At 44.6% G+C, this 14,574-nt stretch overlaps 1 protein-coding gene across 1 annotated transcript in view; it reads left to right on the forward strand.

Annotated features, from left to right (window-relative positions):
• UGGT2 (UDP-glucose glycoprotein glucosyltransferase 2) overlaps nucleotides 1–14,574 on the forward strand; it is a 1,432,652-nt gene that overhangs the window by 384,737 nt on the left and 1,033,341 nt on the right. The window lies entirely within an intron of this gene.

Genomic DNA, 14,574 nt, shown 5'->3' on the forward strand with positions numbered 1-14,574 from the left:
GAGTAGCTGTGTTCTCTAGGTTAGGTCATGCAGAACTTTATTTTCTTGATTAAGCTCTCCTGTTTATGTGAGGAGATATCAGGAAAGTGTTACTTAGAGTAAAACCCAGAGAATTAACACTGTGGAAACTATCCAATTTGAATTCTTTGACTGAAGGATCAAATTTGTTTTTGAGCTTTGTTTTGATGAGAAGAAACTCCTGAATTTGGGGATTTACCATGAGAAAGTTGTTTCTTATCCTTTTTTGTATTTCACTGAGACATGACCTGGAGGTTATTACTCTCACAAAACCTATAACCTCCGTTTTATTCCTATATATAGCACCTTTATAAAGTATGACCGGCTGTGATATGAAGATCTACTTTGTGGTGGCCATAGCTTCAGCCAAACTCATTAATGAGCTTCAAACCCTTTGCTTCAGAACCTTGTACTGAGGACCACGGGAACAAGGTCTCTTGAGAACTCAACCCTTCTTTGGCCCAAAAGTACTTACTTTTAAATAAGGACGACTTTTTGCTGCTTCTTTTTCTGCTGTTTTCCCCATCGTGACTGTAACACTTCATAACTTTTATGTCAGTCAATAAGTTTTTATCCCAGCAGAGACAGTTCTCAGCATTTTACGCGTCAACCTCTTGATACATTTGATAGCAATTATTCAAGCTTCATCTAAGGCCACTAATTCCAAAAGTATCCCTTTCATTTCATTGTATTTCCTACAGTTTCATGTTGACACAGGGGAAGACCTTTTCCCACACTAGATCAGAGCTAATATGACTTTGATGGCCTTCTCCTGGTTTGTACCCGTCAAATACATGCGTGACGACTGTGTGGGCTACCCCACATTCATTTTGTAGTATTCTGGTAAGGCTACCTCCAGAGGAATGCAGTTTGCAAAAAAAATTGAGCCTCTCCATACACTATTCCAATTCCATGTTCTATTAGTAGTGCTATGTAATCTACCCACAAGTTGACAGCAGATAAGAGCCAGGTCCTAGTAGTAAGATTGATCTACTTTCACAGTAACCCTGTTATTCCTAGCCGTTAAGTATTTTCCGACACCCTCACCTCATAAGAAAAGAACGCTGGAGAGTGCACATACACACTGCAATGGGTACAAGCCTGTGTGTGATACATGTCTTGTATGAGATACCGGCTGTGGAAAGCTCTGTTGAACAGCTACGCACTTGATCCCATCCCAACATGGCTGCTACCCTCAAGCTGATAATGGGAAAGAGCCTGCAGAGTAGGCATAATCGAGCCACCATATTGGTGACTTCTTTCTTCTTGCTGATACCATTCACGTGTCCTTGCTTTCCTGCAACAAATGTGGATTCATTTATATAGAAATTAATTTGTATCACTTTAAAGCTTCTTAATAGGCGCTGTTTCTTAAAATGCTCGACTTTGGCTCTGTATGTATAAGGAGCAGTGTAAGCTGTTAGACTGAATAGTTTACCATGGCAGATTAAGCAAACAAAGCACAGGGAGTACAGCATGATAAATGAATCCGGCTCTTGTAAAGCAAGCACTGGAACCATTCGAATAACAGATTATTATTCCAGCACAGCATTCGGCGGCGATTTCCATTTCTGCATATTGTTTTATCTCCTTCTGCCAAGCGCCTGACAGCCACTAGGGAAGCCTGACTAATTGCGCAAGCCAGCCTGGGTCTAGGATACGGGGAAACATGCCTTACGCATTAGTAGCCTGTTAATGTGGTGTATTGCTGTGCGGTGAAACAGGGCCACCTGCCTGGCCGTTCGGCTGATGTATCCGTACTCTGCGGACTGACCAGTTGTACACAACCTAATGTTGTAGGATATTATTCATTCTGCTCAAAACGCTAATGGAAGTAAACATTTTCTCTTGATTCTCGTCGATTTGTTAATTCACAAGTCTTTGACTGCAGACTAAGACTGCCAGGTCCTTTTTGTCTGCAAATGTGCTCGTTTCAAGTTGGAACGCAAGCCCTACATGATGACCAGCTGGACTTACTTTTTTTTTTATTATTATTGTTGCCTCGCCTGATTTATCATTGTTTAATATAACATTCTATTAACTTTTTAATTAGTAAACATGATTTAGCCTTTTTTATCTATTCGTTTTTTTGTTTGTACCACTTTTTTGTGGGCATTTACTTATTACAGACTAAATGGCTGTAGTGTAAATTTTTTTGAAATGGGGCTTGGTAAACTAGATGAGCCCACCAACGTGTCCCACTAGGCGGTTGACATAAGGCAATTGATAACCTAATGATCCATTCCATAATAACTGAACATCAAATTTAGATTGGTGTCTTCAGGATAATCCGATAAAGAGCTCTTACTGTATAATACCCAATAGTAAGTTTTGTTTCTGAGTGGATCTACCCCCCATATTTGCACATTGCCTTTTTAATCCTTTAAAGTTGGAATTTTGACAAATTACGTTTTTCTTTTTTCTTGGCTGCTAGAATAAATTACAATTGCCTGCTTATAGTTGAGAGATGGGAATGAAGAACTTATCGCGACAAGAAGCAAGGAAAATGGAGATATAGACATCCCTGCATGTGGTGAAACTCTGTGGCTTACTAGAAGTTATTGCGTGTGCATGTGTGGTCGCATGAACATAGTTGTAGGTAACATAGGGATGTACAGTAATGGTAAAATAAGTGCATATTATTTACTGGTGGTGATGTCGCTTCACTTGTAACTTCTAAGGTAGGGAGCAGTTGATCTATGTACTTGCAGTTAAGCTATTTCTTGAAGAGTTCCGCTTCCCATTTCTTGTGGAAGTGGATTTGGGAGAGAACTTGTTGGATATGTGTTGTGATGCAATTTCAGATATCAAGTACTTAGCAGGAGAAGACTTGTCATGTAGTCTACCGTCTTGCACTTTTTTCGCACAGCCCTCATAATGTTGCGGTAGGAGTTCTTGCTATGGCTCACCAGGTACAATGCCATGCTGGAGTTCAAGGTTGTGACAGTGATGGAGCAAATAGTAAAGTCGATGTGTGAAGGCCAGTGAAAGGCTATGATTTTTCCTGAGCATGGAAATGATCCTTTTATATTTTCTTAGTTCCTAGGTGTGTTGTGTCTGCTTTGGAGAATGCTGTTTAGGGGAGTCAGAATGCAAGGGACAAAGAGAGATATTGACATGTCTCTGAGGATATTGATATCACAAAGGTCGTAATATCCAACAAAAAGTGAAAGATCAACTAAACTCAAACTGCGTGCATACCCTGAAGATGGAGCAAAAGATTGTAAGGTTGCCAGGTATGTCGAGATCCCGGTACTCCCTAAGAGAGAAAAGGGATGATGACCTCACTAAAGACTATGCATGAAAGAGTGCACATACTTACTTTGTCTGCCTGCTTTTTTCTGCCCTTGTTGCCAGCCCAGGGGGTCCAGGAAGCAGGGCCCAAACTCACCGCCAGTCCACTTTGCCTTGCCTAGGAGCAGGAACTACAGCTCCCAGGCATCATAGCAGCGAGGACGCCGCTGACGGCCTCACTTCGCGCCAGGAGGAGCCTGTAGGCGGTCCGGGGCTCCCGAAGTGCGGGCGTGCCCCGGCCGAGGGCGGGCCCATCTGCCCCCGTCAGCGGCCGACAGAGGCTGGGCTGGGCAACCTCTCTAACGCATTGAAGCGTTGAAGCCAACATGGGTAATCGCAAATTACCCTGTTCACATGATTTGTTAAAAACTAAAGCTAAGATACCCCGTAACTGTGCCTCCATAATGTCTTATTTAACCAGTGCAGTAGGTGCTATTACCTCTGAGATCTACAATGTAGAAGCACAGTTGGGCATAGGGGACGAGACTGTAGTTGGTAATACTCCTCCTTTGGCAGCCCCACGTACTACAACGTCAGGAACTGACATGGTTGCAGATACTACAGTGGGGGCTTATGACTCTCTTCAAGCAAGTGACACTATGCTGAACTCAGGCCAGGAAATGCAATTGGGAGTTGGTGCTAGCACACATCTGAATTCGCCAAGGGAATCATTTGTAGCACCTTTAAAGAAAAAGAGGAAGAAAGGAGCCAAGTGTGGATTAAATAAAAATTATTTGGTTTCTCAGGAGGGGCCTGGAAGTCACTTGAATATGGAGGAGAGGCTGCCATCTCATTCTGGAGTTACACCTACAGACATAATTCTAAGCCATATTGACTCTATATTTGAGACATTAAGAGTTGAATTAATTATTTGTATGAAATTTGGGGTGGATGGAATTATTAATTAGGAGAAGGGCGAGAATGGAAAACTCTGTAAATCATCCTGAATAAATAGTAATTCAAATGAAGACCGGGTGATTGCCTACGAGGAAGAGTATGCTAGTACTTCTTGTCTTGGGCATCAGAAGACCAATGCGCCCCTCTTAGGAGCTAAATCAGATACCAATCAGTTGGTTAACGAAGGAGCTCAAAGGAGAGCTGATGTTAGGCCCATGGCTGGATCGACCAATTTAAATGGGATTACGAGCCACGTAAGGCTTCATCTCCCCCCTGAAGCTACTGGTGGTAGTGTTAACTGGGGTACCCCCTCTTAAGGAGAACGTTAGCGAAACAGCGGATGAGTTAATGCGTAAAGTTACATTTTGGTGTTCAACACACTCTGAGGGAGGTTTGAATGTATCATCTAATATTATAATGGCCAGACGGGTTGGCTGCATCGACCATTGTCCTGAAAATAATGAGGGAGATTGCGGCGTTGTTAAATTTGACCGGAAGGATGTAGAGGGTTGGCTTTTTGGGGCTAACCAGCATGGTGATAAAGTGGGAATTAATGTATTGCCCCAGGTTTTTTTTTACCCGCCCAAAATGATTGAGAGGGCCAATATTTTAATTCCCCCTCCCTTGAGGCCACAATGGAGGGAAAATAGGCAAAATCTGGGTATCAGCTCCAAGCCCAGTGGAAATCTCCTCCTGGTGAGTTGGCATCCCACAATTCTTTGAACCTCAGGGGATGTCATACGAGATAGTGCAGTCACTAGGGGGGTGGAAATAGTAAATAGATTTGCACCATTGAGCCAGTTGGGTGGTAAGGATTGACTAACCACTGATTTCTTTACTGAAGGGCAGAAAGAGGGCATCAAAAACAAAATTATACACCTACAGTTTTAGACAAGTGTTCATAGTGTTTGCATGGTTGCCCTATCTCTTTCTAATCTAGCAAAATGTGTTATACACAAGGGAAAGGCATCCCTTAAGGATAAGACCCCTCACTCACTCGAGGGTGACATGCTTCATCATATGGAGCCTCCTTTCCAGTGTGGAAAACCTAGTCACCACTGGGAGCTACTACTTCAGGATTAAGGAAGGAGCTCAGGGATGTTTTTGGTAGGGAGTAGGATGGTAATCCCATATGTGTGATGATGGATTATAGTGAGGTTTGCAGCGCTGTTTGGGATGAAAAGTGAGTTAAAACTGCCTAGATAGAATCACTAAATAATTGTATTGATGTGTTCTACCTGACAGGATTAAAAAGTAACAGCACCGTGGTATGGATTTAAAACCACTGTCTCTATGAGTTCAAGAGGGCATACCAAGGGAGCCATAAATAATCTGGCCCAAGGAAACAAGTTAAGTAGAGCAGGGTCCGTTAAAATACTTAGCTGGATTATTGGAGGGCTAAGAAATAAAATGTATGATGTTATCTGGAATAACTTTTTAAAGGAATATGTTGTCATTGGGCTTCAAGAATCTTTGGAAGTGGACAGTACTATTTGGTTGGACAGTTAAACTACCTATTCTGAACCTGCAAACCCTTCTGTAGTGGTAAGACCCAATGGGGTGTTAACACTGAGTTCCCTGAAGGTTACAGGTAATCATCGAAAATTGGATACAGGGTTAGTACATTGTTTAGCTGTTGAAATTATGCCCACCAAATTAGTTAAAGTTTTAATTGTTAATTTTTATAACTCATTTGACAGAATTTACCTAGTCTTAAACCCTTTTTGGAGGGTTATATGGAGAAACATGTCACACCTTAATCGGTTGTTTTTTAAGGGATTTTAATATACACTTATGTTCCAAGAACTGTCATGTTATTGATAGTTTAGGAGCTGGCATGTATTCGGACATACACTTTTAACACACACCGCAAGGGGAATTCTTGGAGCAAACATTAGTAGATTTCGGTCTTTTATATCCAAATGATTCGTGTGGGATTGACGGTATTCCATCTTTTAAAAATAGGGGAATGTATACAACCATTGACTCCATTTTTATAAATACTGCCCTGGAAGCCTATGGAAAAAATTACACGGGTGTGTGGTCACAATTTAGTGACCACAATCCCATACATCTGATATTGGTAGGGGGCATCGGGCTCAATTCTGAAATCTACAAATGGGCGTCTACTTCAGCAATTAAGAACAAAGACCAGGGCGGTAGATTAAAATGGTGTAAAGTCATACCGGAAGACTTTTGTAATGACTTTGTTACTAAAGTAGGATTGGAAATGGAGATATGTCTTGACAGTAGGGCAAGAGATAGTAGGATTTTAACCGCTTATGATGAAATTTGTAAGCAGGTGGCAAAAGACATCTATCTATCTTCTATACTAATATAATGAAGAGAGAGCCCAAACCTTTGAGGCGGGTAATCTCTGGAGCCACAGCACCAATCACAACACCCACTACAGCGTTGGAAAGGGCAGTTGCAGCAGAAGGACATAGGCTATGTAGTCGCCCACCATATACATTTAAAAGGTAAAAGAACCGTGCCAGCAAAGTAGTCCCTTGTGGGCGTGTCTGCGTTGTGCTGTGGGCGTGTGCTGGGGGCGTGACAAACGCTGGGGGCGTGTGGTACGGTCCGCCCTTCATGCCATGCCTCATATCGTGTGCTGTGGGGGTGTGCTGGGGGCGTGTGCGGGGCGCGGGATTACGGAAAAAAAAGCGAGTGTTGTGCCCAATATTTCATTGTTTTTTCTTCCCAGGTTCTGTACATTCCAGCCCAGGGTGTCCACCCTGCTCCCTTTAAATACCCCTGCACCCCATAATCATAACCCACCCTTACTCCTTAAAATACCCCAACACCCTTAAACACTAACCCCATCTTAACCCTATAAATATACCCTGTACCCCAAAACCCAAACCCATCCCTAAACCCTAAAAATACCCCTGTACCCCAAAACACAAACCTAGCCCTGAACCCTATAAATACCCCTGTACCTCAAAACCTAAACCTACCCCTGAACCATAAAAATACCCCTGTACCCCAAAACCCAAACCTAGCCCTGGACCCTAAAAACACCACTGTACCCCAAAACCCAAACCTACCCCTGAACCCTAAAATACCCCTGTACCCCAAAACCCAAACATAGCCCTGAACCCTTAAAATACCCCTGTACCCCAAAACCCAAACCTACCCCTGAACCCTAAAAATACCCCTGTACCCCAAAACCCAAACCTACCCCTGAACCCTAAAATACCCCTGGACCCCAAAACCCAAACCTACCCCTGAACCCTAAAATACCCCTGTACCCCAGACGCCAAACCTAGCCCTGAACCTTAAAAATACCCCTGTACCCCAAAACCTGAACCCTTAAAATACCCCTGTACCCCAAAACCCAAACCTACCCCTGAACCCTAAAAATACCCCTATAGCCCAAAACCCAAACCTAGCCCTGAACCCTAAAATTACCCCTGTACCACAAAACCCATACCTATCCCTAAACTCTAAAACTGCCCCTGTACCCCATAACCCAAAACTATATCTGAACTCTTAAAATACCCAAACACCCCAAAACATATACCTCAGCACCCCCAAACATATACCCCTATACCCATACTTACCTTTTCCAAACATAAAAAAACATGCTTTTACCATTCATGCATTTATAATGGCATTGCGGAGTCATGGTACTCTCGTAATGAAAGTATGCGGAGTGATGGTATGCGGAAAGAAAGTTGTGGAATAATGGGTGTTTACCCTCCCCCGGTAAGTACATTGGTGGCACGGCGGCCCACATCTCCAGCAATTTACTCATATTTGTTCACCACCGATTTGAAAAATGCACAGGTCTCTCTCATTGATGGCCAGCACCGACATACACTTTTAGACACACCTCCCGCCACTATTTCTAGAATTGCGAACTTTAGAGCTGGGGAGCTACGTTCGAATCTCGGCATCAGCTCAACATCCTGTGATTTCAGGCAAATTGCTTTGTCTCCCCGTGCCTACCGCAAATGAATGTGTTCTTCTGTGATGTAAATTGTGCTCATGCCATGTTGTCAAGTTCGCGCTATATGATATTGCAAGGAAAAATAAAGTAGGGAAATTCGAGTTCACACACTACTGAACGCGCACTCTTAAGTGCATCAGCAGTGCCCTGTGAATCGGAGCGTTTCACAGGCCTGTCACAGATAAGAAATGCTATCTAAACGAAATCCTACAAAACAATATACTACTGGCCGGCAGCAATTCATACCCGGACAACATCGGGACGGGCTGCTAGTAATGTATAATTGTAAGGATTACCCCAATAGAGGAGAGAGGTGGTTTGACCACAGGTGTTCAGTTGTGCACCAGAAGTTGATGGCCCCTTTAAAAAATAGACCACAAGATAAACCTTTGATAGCTGTCTTTAGGAAAGACTACAAGTTAGCCATAAATACATGTAAGTTGGATATTAAAAATGAAGCTTTGAATGATTTATTATCAATTGATGGAATAAGTAATAGTTACAAGTTTTGGAATGTTGTAAATAGACCATTCTCGGATAAGAAAGGTAGTCCGTTGTAATGTCATATCCCGGAAGAGGATTGGCTCAACCATTTTAAAGGTATATATGGATATCAGGGGGATCATGAACCTCCAAGTACCTCATATGTAGGTAAGAAATATTATTTTGTTTTTACGGATAAGGAAATAGCGATAGCCATTAATCAAATGTCAAGGAATAAAGTCCCTGAACTGGATGATGTCCCGGCTGACCTTTATAAAGCTGATATGCCTTTATGGTCTAAATTACTAGCTAACTTTTTTAATATAGCTAGTGAATTTGGTTTACCCCAATCTTGGTCACTATCAGTTATAGCCCCGGTTTTTAAAAAGGGGAATAGAGAAAATCCGCGATGTTATAGGCCAATCTCATTGATAGATTCTGCTGTGAAGGTTTTAGGCAGAGTGGTTTTAGGCAAACTCACTGAGTGGCTAAATAACGCTAACATCCTTTCAGCTTTACAGTATGGGTTCAGGAAAGGAAGAGGAACCACGGACCAGTGACTAAATTTGATTTATTATCTGGAAAATACACGATCGCGAAGAAAGGGTCACTTCATTTGGCCTTTATGGATCTTTCTTCGGCCTTTGCCGTGTAAATAGATCCAAATTATGTCACTTATTTTTAAAGTTTGGTGTGAATGAAAATATTGTAAAACTATTGGCGGATTTGCATCAGGATCATACAGCCACAGTGAGATTTGCCCATAAGGGTAACCTCTCAGGAAGCATTCGTATTATTATAGAGTTAGGCAGGGTTGCATCCTAGCTCCACTTTTATTTACCCTATACATCAATAATCTTGATTTAGTTTTAGTGGGTGTGAGTATTTATATTCCCCGTGTAGGAGAGCGGTTAATTCTGGCTCTCTTATATGTGGACGATGCTGCCCTACTAGCTAAAACGGAGATTTGCCTACATCTTTTAACAACCTTTGCAGAGTTTATGAAGTCACTGGATCTGGATGTCAATTTTTCTAAATCCCACACCATGATCATGGGTGTAAAGCCCAGGATATGTAAAACTCATTATTGTGAAGGGAATGTAATACCACGGGTGACGTTGTTTCTATACCTAGGGGTGTTATTTGATGAAAAGGGTACATGGGTCCAACAAATTAAAGCAAAAAGAAATGCAGTGGCCAGATCCACCACTGCAGTCCTTGAATTTGCAAGTAGAGTGGGTTCTAAGACAATGCATTCTATGTTAAACATCAAAGGGCCAAATGCATAGCTATAGTAAATTATGATTCTGAACTTTGGGGATACAGAGAAGCTATAGATATCCAAATAGTGGAAAATAAATTCCTAAGAAAAGTTCTATCCGTGCCACAATCAACATCTACTTATATTATCCATCACAAAACTGGTCCAGGTTTCATATCAGATCTAGTAGGAATGGCACCTTTATTTACATAGATAGGTATTTGGATAAATCCGGAGCTTGGGATGAACCTCAAAATTATTTGCGATTGCTTAACTCTTAACCTAGCAAGTAGTATCCCCTGGCTAAGCTACGTGAAAAGGACTGCCTTTTATCTGGGAAGACCAGAGCTATTTAGTTCCCCAGAGAAACCATTAAAGAGGATATGCTATGGGTTAAAAGTACTTACCTGCAGATATCACAGATGATCTGAAAGAGACACGTTAGTGATAGATTCCTTACCTTAGAATATCCTCAGGCGTCAGACTGGATCCGTAAAGCTTTCATCAGCAGTACCCCTGTGTATCGATAGGCGTCGTTGTATGGCTCTGCGAGCGTCGTTGGCGCCGTATTCGCCGAGATTACGTCTCTGGAGCTACTTAGACGCGCTTACGTCAGTTCTTTCTTTTTCCGCGCCAGCAAGCGCAGATCCGGAGAGAGCGGTACCCCGTCAACTTGTTGACTAAAGTGTTTGTTTGATTAAATTGTAAGTAAAACTTACTCCTGGTGCATATGGATGTCTGGTTTCAAGCTTTGCGAGACCTGTCCGTGCACGATGTCGCTGACGGATCCGCACCGTGAGTGTCTCTTCTGCCTAGGGCATGACCATGACACCGAGTCGTGTTCCCACTGCCGAGCCATGGCCCCGAAAATTTTGCGGGAGCGGTCCTGAAAGTGGCTGGAGACCCGGGAGTCGGCCCCACGTCATTCCAGGTCCTCGTCTCGTGGGAGGTCGAGGGCCCAATCGCGGACCAAGCAACATCATTCGAAGTCTTCACACTCGGAGTCAGGTAAGGCGAAGCACAAAAAGTAGAAGAAGCATCGTCGCTCTATGTCATCCCCTCGCCGGTTGCGGGACGCGGCTGAGGGGGTAGGTGGCACCGCCCCTGTTGCTCTACCGGAGCCTGAGCAGTTACTGCTGGCTTACCCACCTTTTCCGGGTCCGTCGGCAACTCCAGCCGAATTGCAAGATTTCGTATGTGCAATGGCACGTATCTTTTGCGCGTGCAGCCCCTTCGGATTGCCCCACTGTTCCGCGTTCCTTGACGTCGCCGGCTCCGGCCCGACGTCGTCGACGCCCAGAGGCCTCCATGCCGGTGGACCCCATACGGCCACCACTGACATCGTCGTCGCTGATGCCGGCGGTGCCAGCGACCGATGCCGGTGTCGACTTCTTTTCCGACATTGGCACGGTGCCAGAAGGATGTCTTCCGGCACCAATCCCAATGCCAATGGTGGACTTTTACCCTTTTCTTCACCCATGTCCTCGTCCCCTTGTGCAAGAAGAGGAGGATTGGGAAGGGTTTGAAGAGCCTCTCACAGCTCAGTGCGAGTCCATCCCCGACTGGGATGAGGAGGCAGAGGCTGGTGGCCCGTATTACATTCCGGCGCCTGGTTCATCCCCAACAGCTACTATGGAGGAGAGTGGTTCCTTTTCCAGGGTACTACGTAGGGCGGCCGAGGTTCTTGACCTCGAGCTCCCTACAGTGGCTGTCAGGACAAACCTACTGACTGAAGTGCTTCGGCCAGCTTCTTCTTCTACAGAACCGCTGTTGCCGTTTAATGAGGCACTTTCTGATGTGCTTTTGGGTACTTGGTCCCAGCCCAACACAGGGGCTCCTGTGCATAAGGGTGTGGGTGGACGTCATTGCCCGGCTCCAGGCGACCCTGCCTTCCTCCCCCAGCACCCCACACCTGAAAGTTTGGTGGTTCAGGCCTCCACGTCCCCGAGTGCGTTTCCTTCTGCTCCACCAGACAAGGAATCCTAGAAATTGGAGCAGTTTGGCAAGAAGATGTATTCTTCTGCAAGTTCTGGACTGCGGTCTGTGAACACTGCCTGTCTCTTTGGCCGCTATTCCCATTCTGTATGCGATGCGGTTGAGCAGGTGCTACCTCAGTGTCCAGAGGAGGCTCGGACAGTTCCCTCTCGAGCTCTTATGGAGGGGAGCGATGTGGCCAAGTTCACTATATGTTGTGGTCTTGATACCGCTGATTTGCTGGGTAGGGCGATTTCCACAATGGTGGCGATACATCGTCATGCCTGGTTGAGGACGACTGGCTTTTCTGTAGATGGCCAGAATACTTTGATGGACATTCCCTTCGATGGCACCCGTCTCTTTGGTGATGAGATGTTCCACATTGGACCACGCATTGTATCGCCAAACCCTCTCTCGGCGACGTGCATGTAATTTTTACAGTGTACCCCTGGTATTGTTTAGATTCACAGACCTTGGTTAAATTATCGAGGCCAGCCACTTTCACATCGTCTTGGTGTCAACAATACTGCTAAACAATGAGACGGTGGTTTTAACAACCCGAGCGCAATATGAACCACGAGAAAAGATAGACAGTAGACGTGCTCTTGAGTAGAGAATAATAGCTAATTGTCTGTTTTGTCTTTTTCTATCTGTGTGTCTGTCGCTTTCCTTTTCAGGTGCATTTTGGTTCCTCTGAGATTGAGGCTACCTTTGAAAAGATGTTTCCTTTTCTTGCACTTTTTACACAATTTTTTCACACACACGCCCTCAGGTCAGGGTGGGCCTTAGCGCGCCCATACCGCCGAGGTCTAGTCCACTTTTAGTCCTGAAGAATGCCTGGTAAATTTACACCATTCATGGCAGAAGCATGTCGACCCTATTATAATTAGAAGGAAGCAGCCAAACAATCTATTTTGCCTTCTTCCTACACATAGTTGTTAATATGTCTAATTGATAAACCAATAAAAATCTTTTTGTGATACAACTTTGAAATTCTTAACTTTAACACCACCCACTAACTCACCTGTCTCTTCACGAAAAAACCTGCTTCGCAGTAAATCTGGCGTTGTAGCACATTGAGGAGGCATTTGGCCTCTCCCGTTGGGGCCCTATGATGAAGCATGTCTCCAACTAGGTTGGTGAGTGAGGGCTTTCTATACAAACCTAGTTGGTTTTGTATTCCTATGTTCATTTTGCTTGGGTTGTAATTACAGGAATGACACTTTTTTTTTTAACAATACACATTTATGCACAACATCATTGTCCATTGTGCATGAGATGGAAGAGTATGATACTTCACTTAAAGATTGGAAACCAAATTTGCCAGTAGTAGGCTGCGCACTATACATTTGGATTTTTTTCATTAGGATATTTACATAATATTAAACCTGTTTTACAATTTCAGGTACAGTGACATAACACAATTAGACAATAATCACACATATTAACAACAAGTGGTTAAAACCATTTTTAGGTTTTGACCTGGCGAGGGGCACGCAGTGCCCCTCCCAGTTCGAAAACTTTTGTCTTCAGTAGGGATGTTCGGACCGCCTCTGTTTCCAATTGGCTAGCTCCATAAATGGACGCTAGCCATTGGGAGACAGAGGCTGTCAATCACGCTTTCTCAGGAAAACGCGATTCGGGGGCGTTTCTCTGGCTTTTTTAAGCCCCGCCCCTTTGTCCCGGGCCGCGCTGTGATTGGCTGCCGGCCCGGGACACCCCGTGATGTCATTCCCCGGGCCGCGCTGTGATTGGCTTGCCGGCCCGGGACCTGACTTGTTTTGATGCTGTTAACCTCCAGGTTGAGCTGAATGGATTGGCTGCTCGGCGCGTCACTCTCGAAAAGGACATGGTACAGCCTACTTCGGAGTTTCATCAGTCGATCTAGAAAAGGGAAGCATTATCAAAGGTGCTTGCTGTAGAGTGGTGTCAGAACTGTGAATACTAGGCGTGCATGTCAGAACGTGACTGGAAATGCGCAACAGTAGTTGCTAAAAAACAGAACATCGTTTAGCAAACAGAATTTAGATAATGTGTACACATCAACATGCTTTGATAAGTGGCAGGTATCTATTTTAAAAATGTGGAACCTTTTAAAATGTATAAACGTTGAATCGTTATATACGTGAATATAACTAGTTAATTGAAGTTTACATTTGATTTAATACAATGTTTGTTTCCGTCTGCTGTCGATCATTGACTCGTTAAAGATGGCGCCTTCGCAGGGGAGAGCAGTGACTGCAGACAAGGCTCTAGTCCGCTCTCTGTCTACATCGCGGGCTCTGCTCGAAGTGTTGTCGGTTGGGGGTGTGCTCGAGCGCTGGGCCCGGTCTGTGGTGGTTGCGAATTGGGCAAGGGGTCGGGATTAACGGGAGAGGACAGGAGCGGACGCCCGGGGAGTGGGCCACTCCGCATTGACAATTGTTGTCGGTTCAGGAGGTTACAGGGTGCCAGAGCCAGCAGCCTTTGGGCGGACATGAACGTACCCCGCGGCATGTGCGGGACGAGAAGTGACCGAGAGAACGGGGCGGACAGCAGCTTTTGAGCGCCGCCCCCTGCCGGTGACTGAGCCGTTAGCATAGCCGCAGCCATGTCGGCTATCTCTGCATCGGAGAAGGTGGACGGATTCACGCGCAAATCTGCGCAAGGCGCAGCGCCAGAAGCGCTCCCGAGGCTCGTCGCAGTTCCGCAG

The sequence above is a fragment of the Lissotriton vulgaris genome, chromosome 8, assembly GCF_964263255.1.
Source record: "Lissotriton vulgaris chromosome 8, aLisVul1.2, whole genome shotgun sequence".
NCBI lineage: Eukaryota > Metazoa > Chordata > Amphibia > Caudata > Salamandridae > Lissotriton > Lissotriton vulgaris.